This window comes from Anolis carolinensis, chromosome 5, assembly GCF_035594765.1.
Source record: "Anolis carolinensis isolate JA03-04 chromosome 5, rAnoCar3.1.pri, whole genome shotgun sequence".
NCBI classification, from domain to species: domain Eukaryota; kingdom Metazoa; phylum Chordata; class Lepidosauria; order Squamata; family Dactyloidae; genus Anolis; species Anolis carolinensis.
This window is the reverse complement of record NC_085845.1, coordinates 183,794,179-183,809,364: the sequence shown is the minus strand read 5'-3', so window position 1 is coordinate 183,809,364 and position 15,186 is coordinate 183,794,179. Positions and strand designations below refer to the sequence as shown.

The window sequence follows — 15,186 nt, the reverse complement described above, 5'->3', positions numbered from 1 at the left end:
TTTAATGATAAATCATTTAATTGTGCAACTCTCAGTTTATAATTTAAAATGCTTATTACTTTTCATTCCAATTATTAAGTCAAGCCAACTATCTGTACTTCTGACTCTGCCTTTTACATTTCTCTATTGTTCCACTAGAACATTATTTCTTTTAAAACTGAATTCAGTCAAATTGTTACAGAACGCTCATCAACACTAATGCCTTAATCCCCTGAGACTGCTGGATGCACACCTTTTGGTCTGATACCTTTTCTGAACAGCAATACATCTAATTCTTCACAATCTCACAAATAACCACTTAAAGGCTCTTTTCACAACATTTTTTTATCCCCTATAGGTAACACACAACCTGTTAAGAAAAATATGTGTCTGGATCAGAAAAACTTAATTCATAACTTAACTTAATTAAGACATAACTTAATTCAGGCTAGAAGAATGTCAAAGCTTCAGGAAGAAGTTGAAATGAAAGTTTGACCACTAATTAAAGTTTCTGAAGTATCTCAAGACTGGAAACATTTTCACAAAAATCTTACATTATCTCAAGTTTCCGAGCTGGCTATAATAGGAAAAGATTTTAGGAGGTCAAACCTTACTGATGGGGAAAAAAGTTAGAGAAGATACAAAGTACAAAAATCCAGTATGTTGCTATAGACCAGGCATGGGCAAATTTTAGCCTTCCAGGTGTTTTGGACTCCCAACTCCCACAATTCCGAGCAGCCAACTGGTTGTTAGAAATTGTGGGAGTTGGAGTCCAAAACATCTAGAAGTCTGAAGTGTGCCCATTCCTGCTATACACTAATAGATCCCTTCCTTAATCTGATGCCTCCTGAATACTCTAAACTATCACTCACACCACCACAAACCACAATCTGGGAATTATAGTCCCAAATTGGAGGCGTTGTCTTATCAATGTACCGATACACCCCATAGTTTAACTTGGGACACATATTCAGTTCCTTTTATGTCAAAGAATATGGCAAATGTTAGAGAGTGCAACAAAGAGAGTCTGTGAGATATTGAACCAGAAGAATTACAATGGTAAAATTTACACTAGGCAGATGGAAGAGTTTTGGATAATCTGATAAATGCAAAACCAGATGATTTAAGGCAAAGAAAATGTTTACATACTGGACAGATAATATATTTGTCATTTTCCTTTGATGAACAGAAGGCAATGGAACATTGTGTGTGCCACATCACGTAAGTGTTTAAATAAGAAAAGCAGGACAATCGGGTCTCTTCACTTTCTGAACATCAGGTGGAGAGCAGATTCAAGGAACCTTGAGCAAATAACTTTACAAGGTAAAATTCACTGATGCATTATTCTATTTTATCTAGTGAAATAGTGCACACCCAGCTATCTGATTTGGGAAACTAGCAGGTACCAGTCCCATATTTATGCCCACTGGCTACATTGTCAGAAAGAAGCACCCTTTGGCTTAGGAATGAGAAAATAATAATAATAATAATAATAATAATAATAATAATAATAATAATAATAAACTTTATTTATACCCCGCCACCATCTCCCCAACGGGGACTCGGGGCGGCTTACATGGGGCCATGCCCAGAACAATACAATATCACATAATATAAATAAAACAACAAATCATAACACATTAAACAATACAATAAAAGATAATATACACTACATTAAGCAAAATCAAAAGAACAATAAAACCAAGGGCGGGCCACATGAACACTGGGTTAAAAACTTGGGGTGAGAAAGGGAATAAGAATAAACCACAGAAAACAGGGTCATAAAGTAGTGGTGCAAAAAGTCAGTGAACCATCACTTTGAGTACACCTATGCTAAAATACAGTTGTTTTAAAACTAAGATATCATTTTGATTCTAACGTTATCTCAACAGTCAGATAAATGTATTCAACGGACATCTGAAAACCAGTAGATTTATTGAGAAATGTGGGTTAAAAAGAAAGAAAAATTACACCTATATTGTTGAAACTAAGTCTCATTTCCCATGAAAAATGGTTTTTCAGGTTTTAGTTTACTACTACCCCTAACCACACAAGCTGCACCTTCCAAAGATGTGGAGATAGTTATACAAATATAGGCACATAAAAACCTCTAGTATAGGATATTTTGCAATGCAGTCCTGTGGAACAGATCATATAAGAAGGGACTCCACCCTGCGAGGAGGAGAAGGACGAGGCTTCCCTCCCGGGGCAGCTGCAGGGAGGCCGGTCAGGAAAGAAAGAAGTCCACTCCTTTCTTTGTAGATGAAATATGTTAGGCAATGTATTTTAGCAACCCTTGATGTTCTCACAGCTACTAATCTAGAAGAGATCTTATTGATCATCTAGTTCAGGGGTCCCCAAACTTTTTAAACAGGGGGCCAGTTCACGGTCCCTCAGACCGTTGGAGGGCCAGACTATAGTTGAAAAAAAACAACCCTATAAACAAATTCCTATGCACACTGCACACCTCTTATTTTGAAGTATTAAAAAACCAAAAGGAAGAAATACAACCTCAATATTAATGATAATCAAAAAATAATAAAGAGGGTTGGAAGAGACACCTTGGGCCATCTTGTCCAACCCCCTTCTACCTTTGTGCACCAAAAGCACAAGCAAATTAATATAATTAAAATACCATTATAAACAAGCAAAGTTATAGAAGATGCGCAACAGGTGAGGGAGGAGGTGGGAAAGGCAGAGGAGGGAGCCGCCGTCGCGGGGGGCGGATAAATGGCTTCGATGAGCCGCATGTGGCCCCCGGGCCTTGGTTTGGTGACCGGTGATCTAGTTCAAGGGTCCCCAAACTAAGGCCAACAGGACACATATAGCCCTCCAAGGACATTTGCCTGCCCCCACCCTAAATTTTAGACTTCAGAGTCGCCCTAAGTCTGAAACAGCTTGAAGACACACAACAATCCTAATTAACATGACTATCTCATCAGCCAAAAGTAGGCCCACACTTCCCATTCAAATATTGGTACGTTTATGTTGGTGACAAATTTTCTCCAATATAAATAATATATGTGCAGTTTGTATAGGAATTCATTGATTTTTTTCCCCAAACTATAGCCCCCCTCCCCAACAGTCTGAGGGACCGTGAACTGGCTCTCTGCTTAAAAGGTTTGAGGACACCTACTCTAGTTCATTATTTTGCTTAATGCAGAGAATCTAGTTAAACTGCTTTTATCATAAAAAGTCATGATATTCAACTGAAACCTGGCTAGAACTCAAACCCATCAAATTTAGTCTTGTTCTTCGGAGCAGCAAAGAAAAATGTTTGACTTCCAATGATATCCTTTAGCTACTGGAAGACTATTATCTTTCATTCTCCCAAACAAGCCTCATTTTCATCCTGCTGACCAGCTTCTCCCCCCCCCCCCCCTGAATTTATGTGGTAACATTCTTCCTTAAAGTATAGTGGGCCAGGACTAAAAACAAAGATTTAGATGACATTTGATTATCAAGCAATTTATGTAACATTGTGAATTGTTTGGCTCATCTAATCACATAGATTTAAAATCAAATTATAGAAAGTTGGCAAACGGTGCAATCAGGTAAAGGCCCTTTCTGCGTACCATATAGCCTACAGAGGATTGATTTCTTTTTGTGTGACCTCAGAGAAAGTGACAGAAAAGTAGATGAATGCATATATTTCATGTGACTGTGATGCAAAGATGAAAAAGATATTGCAGTTTATACTGAAAATTACCACACATCCACAAATCATTAGAATGTTTCATTACATTTTTATTAGCATGTAATGGATATGTCTAAAAATGCACCTTCCCCCTTCCCAACACCAGCAGACAAGGTATTCGTTACTCCAACTTTTACGACTTCTATGGAACACAACTACTGATCCATGTACAAACATACCACTGTTAACAAAGGCTGTGATGAAGAAGTTGTTAATGAAGTCTTTGAAGAAGCTTTTTGATGTTTAGCTTTGCCCAATCATCTCACTAGCTGAATTTTTTTTCCCACCAGGATCAGCACTGGAAAGTTGGAGGAGGATTGGAGAAAAACATGTTCTTGATGCTGGGTTGCAGCAACATATCTGTAGAAAGCAATGAAATTAAACCTGAACTAGGAAAGAGGGCCCTCAAAATCTGTTACTGAATATGTGAGAACATGGAAACAGAAACAGGAGAAACGGGGGAAACAGATAAGCTCTCAGCATGCTTTAAAAAGCACTGACCTGTAAGTTTGACTACCAAATTACAAAACTCATCCCTAGACACATTTTGGAAGGACCATTCAAATTGTCTCTAAAAAATTCAGAATGTTTCTGTATAATTACGCAAGGCTTTTTCTGACTTGGACATTTCATTGCACATCTGCAAATTGTTCTGATTAAAATGTTTTCAGAAACATGTTGAACTCCTCCTTCTTTTTCCTCTTTGTTGTAGGAAACTATCCCTATTCATTTCCATTTTATTTCTGCCTGAGTACTAAATTTGCCATTATAGTAGCAACATCCAGGAACACACTTATTTGTTAACTGAATTATAACTGTATTGCTTTCTGTATTACATGAAACAGCAGTTAAATGGTCGCATTAGCTCAGCAGCCAGTGCATTGTGCATTATAAAGACAGAAGTTCCCGGATCACAGAGAAAAATACTGATTTTAATCTTTAAAAAGCATACAGTTCAGAATACAGCATCCTCTCTGCTGCTTTTACACTTATCAATTAGTAGGAAGGATAGAAGCACACACATCTGTAATAGTTGTGTACGAAAAACCCTGCTATAGGAGCAGATTGCCATGCTAAACCTGTTGTCCTGTTTTACAGTTGGTAGAGGTAGAGAAGGAAGAAAGGAGAGAAAGTAGGGCAAGAAAAACGGGGAAAAGAAGGAAAGAGCGAGGGAAGGAAGGAAAGATAAAAGAGGGAAGGAAAATGGGAGGAAAGGAAGGAGAAAAAGAAGGAGGGAAGAAAAAAAAAGAAGGAAAGAAGGAGAGAAAGACCAAAGGAAGGAAAGAATGAGGTAGAGAAGAAAGGAAGACAGGAGGGAGAGAAAGAGGAAGGAAACAAAGAGGGAAAAGAGGGGAAAAAGCGGTTGAGAAGGAAGGGAGGAAAAATTACATTTATCAGAACCCAGCTCCTACTCTTTTCTTTCATTACCATTAAACCACACATGCCCACAGCAATGCGTGGCCAGGTACAGCTAGTTTTGTCCATAAATATATTTTGTCTCAGGAGAGCTCCAACACTAGATGTAATCTGAATGGCTTAAGACGTACACACATTTGCTGTTTAACACCTTATCTTCAGAAATAATTCACCCAGTTCGGCATTTGGTCTTAAGACTACCCAGAATTTTGCAGCGAGGTCTCACAGCTGAAGGTTCCATGTTTGATGACTCTGTATAACCTCTTCCTGATCTTAATTACACTTTTAGCTACTGATATTTCTGGTGACAGAGAGCTGTGTGCAACAGGTCTTACTTTATTTGCTCATTTCTATACCACCGTTTCCCAATGCAATACTGAGGCGTTAAGACTGCTGACAAAATATTTATCATATTTCTGTATTGCCTCCGAGACAAGGGCTCTCAAAGTGATGTACAAATAAAAACCAATTAAAACAATAGAAAGATAAAAACAATTTAAATGCATTACAATACTATTGAAAAACTCATAATAGCAGTCTAAAAGTCATTCTAGAATCCAGTGTTAAGACATCAATTTCAAATACTGATGCCAATATTATTGTCACGACCCAGGCTGCAGAGCACCAATAACCATACACAGAGGCCAGAATCTATCTAATATCTTTATTAAGGAAATATATAAAGTTAATAAAAACAAGTATAGGAAATAGTCCAGAAGTAGACCTTTCAGGAAAGGTCAAAATTAGTCCAAAAAAGCAATGTCCAATATGAAATAGTAAGGTCCAAAGTTGTAATCCAATAACCGAAACACTCACTTGCCAAGCAAGTGAGGGGAGATGACAAGGTCCTTTAGTCCATGAACTTGAGCAAGGCTAGGAAATAACTTGATTCTTGGCACACAAAGCTTGATTCAAGGCAACAAGGGAACGAGGAGCAAGAACAAGATCCGTGGCAATTACTTGGCGAGGTCCGGGAAACAAGGCAAGATCCGGGGAGAAAACAAGGCTGAGAACGAAGGCTTGGAACAGGAACAAAGGCTTGGAAGCAGGAGTAGCTGTCCACACACGCTGCTCCGGTAGCTGTCACGACCCAGGCGGCAGAGGCACCAATAACCATACACAGAGGCCAGAATCTAACTAATATCTTTATTGAAGGAATATATAAAGTTAATAAAAACAAGTATAGAAAATAGTCCAGAATTAGACCCTTCAGGAAAGGTCAGAATTAGTCCAAAAAAGCAATGTCCAATAAGAAATATTAAGGTCCAAAGTTGTAATCCAATAACCGAAACACTCACTTTGCCAAGCAAAGTGAGGGGAGATGACAAGGTCCTTAGTCCATAAAACTTGAGCGTGGCTAGGAAATAACTTGATACTTGAAACAAGGCTTGAACGTGGAACAAGGTAACTAAGAACAAGAACAAGGTCCGTGGAATAACTTGGTAAAATCCGTGAAACAAGGCAAGGATTAGTCCTGGGAAACAAGGCAAAGTCCGTAGGTAAACAAAGGCTGGGAAGCAAGGCGAAGGCTGGATAGCAAGGCAAGGCTTGAGCTGAAGCGAGGCTTGAATCGGAGCGCGCTGTCCAGACACAACTCGCTCCGTAGGCTGACGAATTGACTCCGCGAAGTTGCTACGCGGGCAAAACACCTATATAGAGTCCAACTTTCTCACCAAAGCGGTTCTCTGGGAATCAGAAACGAAAGCTAAACTCTGAGACCAGATGTTAAACTCCTTAAAGATTCTCACGAGAACCAATGTTAATTGGCAACATTCTTAGCTGCTATCCTCGCACTCCTGCGCGAAGCTGAATCCAAACTTCTCTGTTGTTTACAAAACTCCCGGCGCAAGAACACGGGAGAAGTAGGCTCTGGGGTTGTTTGACATACTTCTGGGGCACAACTTTCTTGCAGGTGCAAGGTTTCCAGATCTGCCTGGGAAGGATCTGGCTGAGAGGAATCCAGTTCAGACTGGGAAGGTAAAAAACCCAAGTTTTCATCTTCATCAGGGATTACAATGTCCTGAGCAGGACTACAAGGCCCATGGTTCATCACACTATCCCCCTCCTCAGGGCCCCTCCCAAACTGGGGTCCTCTCCCCGAGGCGCGAGGTCGCGGTTTGGTGGGATAGGTCAGATGGAAGCGACGGGTTAGATCAGGAGCATGGACTGTGGAGGCGTCTTCCCAAGAGCGTTCCTCAGGCCCAAAACCCACCCAGTCAATGAGATATTGTAGGCGGCGGCGATGAAAGCGAGAATCCAAAATGTCCTCAACCTCGAACTCCTCCTCCCCATTCATCAAAACAGGAGGGGGGGCCGGTTGGTCTGTATCAGGACGCACACCATCCGCCGGAAGGAGCAGGGAACGGTGAAACACTGGGTGAATGCGCATTGAACGCGGAAGTTGGAGTTTGAAAGTCACGGGGTTTAATTGCGCCACCACTGGATAGGGGCCAATGAAGCGGGCATCTAACTTCCGGCATGGGCGGTGGGAGGGCAGAAAGCGAGTGGACAGAAAAACCCGATCTCCTACCTTGATTTCGGGGCCCGGCTGGCGGTGTTTGTCAGCGTGGCGTTTATAGTCCTCCTTGGCTTGGTCCAGTTGCTGGAGCAAAAGTTGTTGCACCGCTGTGAGTTCCTGCAGCCAATCCTCTGCTGCGGGAACTTCTGAAGTTTCAATGACAGGGGGAAAGAAACGTGGATGGAAACCGTAGTTTGCAAAGAACGGCGTTTCTTTTGTAGAAGCTTGAACTCCATTATTGTAGGCAAACTCAGACAGTGGTAACAGAGAAGCCCAATTGTCCTGTTGGTAGTTTACATAACAGCGAAGATACTGCTCCAAAGTGGCATTGGTGCGCTCCGTTTGCCCATCTGTTTGGGGATGATGAGCTGAAGATAAGCGAGAGTCTATGCCCAGTAGTTTTTGTAGTGCCTTCCAAAAACGAGAGGTGAATTGAGATCCACGGTCTGTGACTAAACTCTTGGGCAATCCATGTAGTCTGAAAACATGCTGAAGAAATAGATCCGCAGTTTCTTTGGCCGTGGGGAGGCCTTCGCAGGGAATGAAATGGGCTAACTTGGTGAATAGGTCCACCACCACTAAGATCGTGGTGAATCCACAGGAAGGTGGTAGGTCAGTGATGAAATCCGCGGAAATTATTTCCCATGGGCGAGATGGGGTAGGAAGGGGGTGCAAAAGCCCTGAGGGCTTCTCCCTTCGTATCTTGGAGCGCTGGCATACTGGGCAGGTGTTGACATATTTTTCCACATCCTTGCGGATCTTGGGCCACCAAAAATCTCTTAGGATCAAATGCATGGTTTTAAATAGTCCGAAGTGTCCTGCTGGTTTGCAGTCATGACACAGACGAAGCGCTTTTTCCCTGCCCGGTCCGGGTGGGATATAAACATGATTTCTATAGCAGAGCAGCCCATCTTTAAGCGAAAAGGGAAAATGCAGACCTTGGCGAAGTTGGTCCTGCGCCCAGGCATCTGCTTGCTGACTAGCCCTGATTTCTTGAGCACAGATGGGTCCTGGAGTAGGGGAAGTTGAACCAATGGGACTGGATTTGGTGTTCCCCACTGTGAGCGTGGCAAAGTTCTCAGGTTGTAGCAGTTGGGATTCAAAGGTCTCCTTGCGTCCTGCAGCGTATTCCGGTTTACGTGACAGGGCGTCTGCTTGCTTGGTTTGAGCTGGGGTCACATAATGGATCTGGAAGTTGAAACGTTCAAAGAATAAAGCCCAACGTTGCTGCCTCTGATTTAGTTTGCGGGCAGTTCTTAGATGTTCTAGATTACGATGATCAGTGTGGACTTCAATGGGGAATTTGGCCCCTTCTAGCCAATGTCTCCAAGTTTCAAAGGCTGCCTTTATGGCCAGTAGTTCTTTTTCCCAAATGGTGTAATTCCTCTCTGGTGTGGTTAGTTGACGAGAATAAAAGGCACAGGGGTGGAGGTGATCTCCCACCGGTTGTAAGAGTACAGCCCCAATTGCCACATCAGAGGCGTCCGCTTGCACCACAAAAGGGGTTCCAGGATTTGGGTGCTGTAGAATTGGCTGGGAGGTGAATAGTTTCTTCAGTTGCTGGAACCCTTTCTCTGCTTGATCAGTCCAGCGGAAAGGCTGCTTTCCACGGATGCAGCTAGTGATGGGGTCGGACCAGCGGGCAAAATCTGGAATGAACTTGCGGTAGTAGTTCGCGAACCCCAAGAAACGCTGCACCTCTTTCTTGTTAGTTGGCGCCCGCCATTCCAATACTGCTGAAACTTTGGCTGGATCCATGGAAAGCCCTAGAGGCGAGATGCGGTAGCCAAGGAAATCTACCTCTTGTAGATCAAAAGCGCATTTTTCTAGCTTGGCATAAAGTCCATGATCCCGCAGTCGTTGCAACACCATTTTGACGTGGTTCTCATGTTCTGATTGTGATCTGGAAAACACCAAAAAATCGTCCAGGTAGATTATCAAGAATCTGTCTAGATAGTCCTGAAAAATATCGTTGACAAAATGCTGGAACGTTGCGGGAGCTCCGCATAAACCGAAATTCATAACTCGGGACTCGAATAATCCGAATTTAGTCTGGAAGGCGGTCTTCCACTCGTCCCCTTCTCTGATGCGAACTAGATTATAAGCCCCCCGAAGATCCAGCTTGGTGTAGACCTTGGCTCCTCGAAGTCGGTCCAGTAGATCCGAGATTAAGGGCAGGGGATAGCTGTTCCGCTTGGTGATATTGTTCAATGCTCTGTAGTCCACCACCAAGCGTAATTCCCCTGACTTCTTCTTCACAAACATCACTGGGGAGGCGGCTGGGGATTGAGAGGGTCTGATGAACCCCTTGCGAAGGTTTGTCTCTAAGAATTCCCTGAGAGCTTCTTGCTCTGGTTCAGTCAGGGAGTAGAGATGCCCTCGCGGGATCGGGGCCCCCTCCACCAAGTCAATGGCACAGTCATAAGGTCTATGTGGGGGTAATTTTTCGGCTTCTTTCTCATTGAATACATCCCAATACTCGGAGTACTTCTTTGGCAAGGTGATGATGGGCTCGGAGTCTGTGGCATGGCATACCTTGGCTACGAGGCAATGGTTTTGGCAGTACGGTGAAGCAAACTGCAGTTCTCTGTTGGACCAGGAGATGTTAGGGTCGTGGAGTGTCAGCCATGGAATTCCCAAAATCACAGGGAAATGGGGAACCTCGGTAACAAAGAAGGAAATCTCTTCCATATGTTCCCTTATCCACATCCTGGTGGGTTCCGACCACTGGCTTACGGGGCCCGTCTTGAGGGGACGGCCGTCTATGGCTTGCACCACACGGGCATTCTTGAAATCATGATATTGTAATCCCAGAGAGTCGGCATACTCTCTATCGATGAAATTGTTGGTAGCTCCAGAGTCTATCATGGCGTGGATCATGACGGGTCCCCTTTTTGCTGACCATAATGTGACCACGAGAAGGAACAGGACCCCGGTTGGCGGCTCTTGGATGGATTTTTTGACCGGGTTGGCGAGCCTCTCTACACCCGGTCGTTGGCTTCCCCCGCCGGCTGTGTGCCAGTCGGCTCAGACGCCTTCGACTCCGTGGAGGACGCCGCCGCAAGACGGGCGGCAGGCTTCCCTTTGGCTGGGCACTCTCTGGCGAAGTGGCCCCCGTTCCCGCAGTACCAGCAGAGGTTCAAGCGTTGACGACGGGCCTTCTCGGCGGCATCTAGTCTGGGACGCACATTGCCCAACTGCATCGGCTCCTCCTCGCCTCCTCTGGGGTATGGGGTTGGCGGCGGGGGTCTCCACACCGGACGTGGCTGAACACTGGCGGGAGCGGGGGGTTTTGCCCCGGCTCTACCGCCCTGGCCTCGAACCCATTGTTTCCTGTTGGCAATCATGACTTCAGCCCGTAAACATTGATCAATGAGTGCCTCGAGGGTCTGGGGAGGATCCACCTTGGAGATTTCTTCCAGCATTTCAATGTTGAGACCCTCCCGAAATTGTCCTCTGAGGGCTACATCGTTCCAGCCGGTGTTGTGGGCCAGCACGCGGAACTCGGCTATGTACTGAGACATGGGTCTGTCTCCTTGAAGGAGGCGCCGGAGTTTGTGACCGGCTGCCTCCAAATTGTCCTCGATTCCCCAGGTCTCCTTAAGGTGATCCAAGAAGCGTTGTGCTGAACTTAGGTGGGGGGAGGCTTGATCAAACAGGGCCGTCGCCCAGCTAGCCGCTGGTCCGTCTAGAAGACTGTAGACCCACGCCACCTTGATGTCTTCTTGGGGAAACTCGGCATCACGGGCCTCTAGATAAGCTTGACATTGGCGGCGGAAAACATGAACCTTAGCAGCTTCTCCAGAAAACTTGGTAGGCAACGCCATGGCCGGGAGGCGAACTCCGCGCTCCCTCAACCCTTTTATTTCTCCATCCTGCGCGTTGAGTCTGTCACGGATGCGGTCCACTTCGTCCTTGCTGATGGTGTAGCTGAGCGGCTGTCCAGCCGGCGCGGCTCCGGTAGACATCCTGGCCTCGGTTAGTTGGTGCTTATGGGTGGCGGAGTCAAACTGTCACGACCCAGGCGGCAGAGGCACCAATAACCATACACAGAGGCCAGAATCTAACTAATATCTTTATTGAAGGAATATATAAAGTTAATAAAAACAAGTATAGAAAATAGTCCAGAATTAGACCCTTCAGGAAAGGTCAGAATTAGTCCAAAAAAGCAATGTCCAATAAGAAATATTAAGGTCCAAAGTTGTAATCCAATAACCGAAACACTCACTTTGCCAAGCAAAGTGAGGGGAGATGACAAGGTCCTTAGTCCATAAAACTTGAGCGTGGCTAGGAAATAACTTGATACTTGAAACAAGGCTTGAACGTGGAACAAGGTAACTAAGAACAAGAACAAGGTCCGTGGAATAACTTGGTAAAATCCGTGAAACAAGGCAAGGATTAGTCCTGGGAAACAAGGCAAAGTCCGTAGGTAAACAAAGGCTGGGAAGCAAGGCGAAGGCTGGATAGCAAGGCAAGGCTTGAGCTGAAGCGAGGCTTGAATCGGAGCGCGCTGTCCAGACACAACTCGCTCCGTAGGCTGACGAATTGACTCCGCGAAGTTGCTACGCGGGCAAAACACCTATATAGAGTCCAACTTTCTCACCAAAGCGGTTCTCTGGGAATCAGAAACGAAAGCTAAACTCTGAGACCAGATGTTAAACTCCTTAAAGATTCTCACGAGAACCAATGTTAATTGGCAACATTCTTAGCTGCTATCCTCGCACTCCTGCGCGAAGCTGAATCCAAACTTCTCTGTTGTTTACAAAACTCCCGGCGCAAGAACACGGGAGAAGTAGGCTCTGGGGTTGTTTGACATACTTCTGGGGCACAACTTTCTTGCAGGTGCAAGGTTTCCAGATCTGCCTGGGAAGGATCTGGCTGAGAGGAATCCAGTTCAGACTGGGAAGGTAAAAAACCCAAGTTTTCATCTTCATCAGGGATTACAATGTCCTGAGCAGGACTACAAGGCCCATGGTTCATCACAGTAGCTGACGAATTGACTCCGCAAGATTCCTTCGGGAGCAAGGAACCTAAATAGGCCTCGTTTTCCCACCAGAGAACACTTCTCTGGGGAATCAGAAACGAAAGTCAATCTCTGTGTCCAGATGTATGACTCCCTAAAATTTCTCATGGCAGCAGGCTTAATCATCTGAATGCTTTGCTGCAATTCTCAAGCTCCTGCGATTAGCTTGTTGCACTCCTTTTTGCTGGAGATAATAATTACGGCGCGAAAAAGGGGGAGAACTCGACTCAGGGCTTGTTTGGCAGATTTCTGGAAGACAAGCCTCCTGCAGGTGCAAAGGCTCAATTTCTGGCTGGGATAGTTCCTTTTCTGGCTGAAATGGTGGAAAACCCAAGTTTTCCTCTTCATCATTCACAACAGCACTAGGAACGGGACTACATGGCCCATGAGTCATCACAATTATTTTGGCTGCCTTCTGGTAACTAAAGTGAGGGAGGCAGTCTAACCTCAGTTTGTTTTACACAATGAAGGCACTACTCCAAAGAAAACCTGTGTACCTATCAGTCTAACTTCAAAATGTGTTGTGACAAACAACAGGGTCTGCTCTGAAGATATCACATTTTTGGCATGCTCACATGAGGAAGGTTGCCTTTCAGATATCTCATACAGGTTTGTAGGGCAACACTGGGACCTTGAGTTGACCCTGGAAGCAGATTGGAAGCCAGTAAATTTCTTGCAGGACCAGTGTTACGATTTCTAAAATGACACCTTGTCACTATATTTTGTACTTGCTGCAGCTTCTTCTGAATACTTTTCGAGGGTATGTAGTGTGTTATACTGGTAGTAATCTAATTGAGAGGTAACTAAGATGTGAACCACTATGGCCAGACCCTCCCCCACCCCCAAGAAATGGTGAGGTAAATACAGAGGCACTACTGAACACTTCAATGACATGACTTTCAAAAATAATTGCGGGATCTATGAACACCTCTATACTACAAGTATGCTCTTTCAGAGGGAATGCAACTCCACCTAGGACCGACTGTGAACAGAATTGCTGACAGGGCCGGCCCTAGGTAATTGTGTAAGCAAGCAGTATTTTTGCCCCCCCCCCAAAAAAAACCCAATCACTGAAAAATAAAAGGTAGAAGGTAGAGGTGAATAGTATATGTGTGTATCTTATATATACATAGACATACACACAATGTGGAGAATATGTGGCAAGGTAGACGGATAGGTAGGGAGCTATGGTGGAGGAACCTTCCCGGGAGCAAGGCCCAATAATAATAATAATAATAATAATAATAATAATAATAATAATAATAATAATAACAACAACAACAACAATAATAATAATAAATCATCCCAACAAAGGATTCCCCCCAGTCAGGAAGCAGCCAAGCTTTGAAGCTGAAAGGCTAATCAAGGTGGGCAACTGAAACATTCACACCTACCTCCAACAAACAAGAGTTCTTTCTTTCTCCCACCCTGGACCTTCCGCAGATATGTAAACCCCACTTGACTATTTTCCAACAGACCTCACAACCGCTGAGGATGCCTGCCATAGATGTGGGCAAAACGTCGGAAGAGCCCACAGCGGCGCTGGAAGTGGGCCACAGGCTGGGAGTCCATGAGGCTGCGGAGCAGGTGGGCCATAGTCCCTACCATCCTGCCCAGGCGGGGCGGAGGCCAGAGAGGGAGCTTGCCTTGCTTTTCCCTTCGCGCGTGTGGAGGGAGGGGAGACCATGACGCGTGCGCCCCGCATTGCAAGAAGGTGGAGGAGGCTCCTGTAGGAAGGTGCCCCACTGACAGGTGCAGCCACCTTAGCTCCTTAGCCCTACTGCAGGTCCTTCTGCCTCTCCTCCCCGCCTCCATTCCCTGGCCTTGAGGCCTCCTTCCTGCCCTTCCCTTGAGTCCTCCTCCTCCCAGCTCGTCCTCGTCAGCACTGTACTTGCAGAACTCGATGAGGCCTTGAGCCAGGAGGGCGATGGTCTGCCTGCACTGTAATCCCAGAGGCCTGCCCGGGAAGCCCGGGCCGCTGCCTCCGCCTCTCTCACCAGGCCCGGAGGAGGACTCAAGGGAAGGGCAGGAAGGAGGCCTCAAAGCCAGAGAATCAAGGCAGGGAGGAGAGGCAGAGGCACCTGCGGTAGGGCTAAGATGGCTGCACCTGTCGGCGGGGCACCTTCCTGCAGGAGCCTCCTCCTCCTCGTAACGTGGGGTGCGTTTGTCCTGGTCTCCCCTCCCTCCATGTGCACGAAGGGAAAAGCAAGGTGAGCTCCCCTTCTGGCCTCCGCCCACCTGGGCAGGATGGTGGAGACTATGGCCTGCCTGCTCCGCAGCCTCATGGTCTGCCTGGCTTTTCAGCATCCGCTGTGGTCATCCGCCTCCGCTGCCCTTGACGCGCCTCAACTGCACCCACTAGAGGACTGCGCCTTCAGCAACCACGTAATTTGCGGTATGGCTTGAGCCGCCCCTGCCTACTGACCAGCAGCAGCACTTCAGTCTTGTCTGGGATAAGTTTCAGTCTAGCAACTTGCATCCAGTTCTTCACCATATCCAGACAACTCAGTTCTACCATATCCTCCAGATACAATAGTCAATCGTATCAAATAC

The 15,186-nt window shown here is 45.5% G+C and overlaps 1 protein-coding gene across 2 annotated transcripts in view; it reads right to left on the bottom strand.

Annotated features, from left to right (window-relative positions):
* The window catches only part of mtpn (myotrophin), a 33,937-nt gene that overhangs the window by 12,631 nt on the left and 6,120 nt on the right, over window positions 1-15,186 (bottom strand). The window lies entirely within an intron of this gene.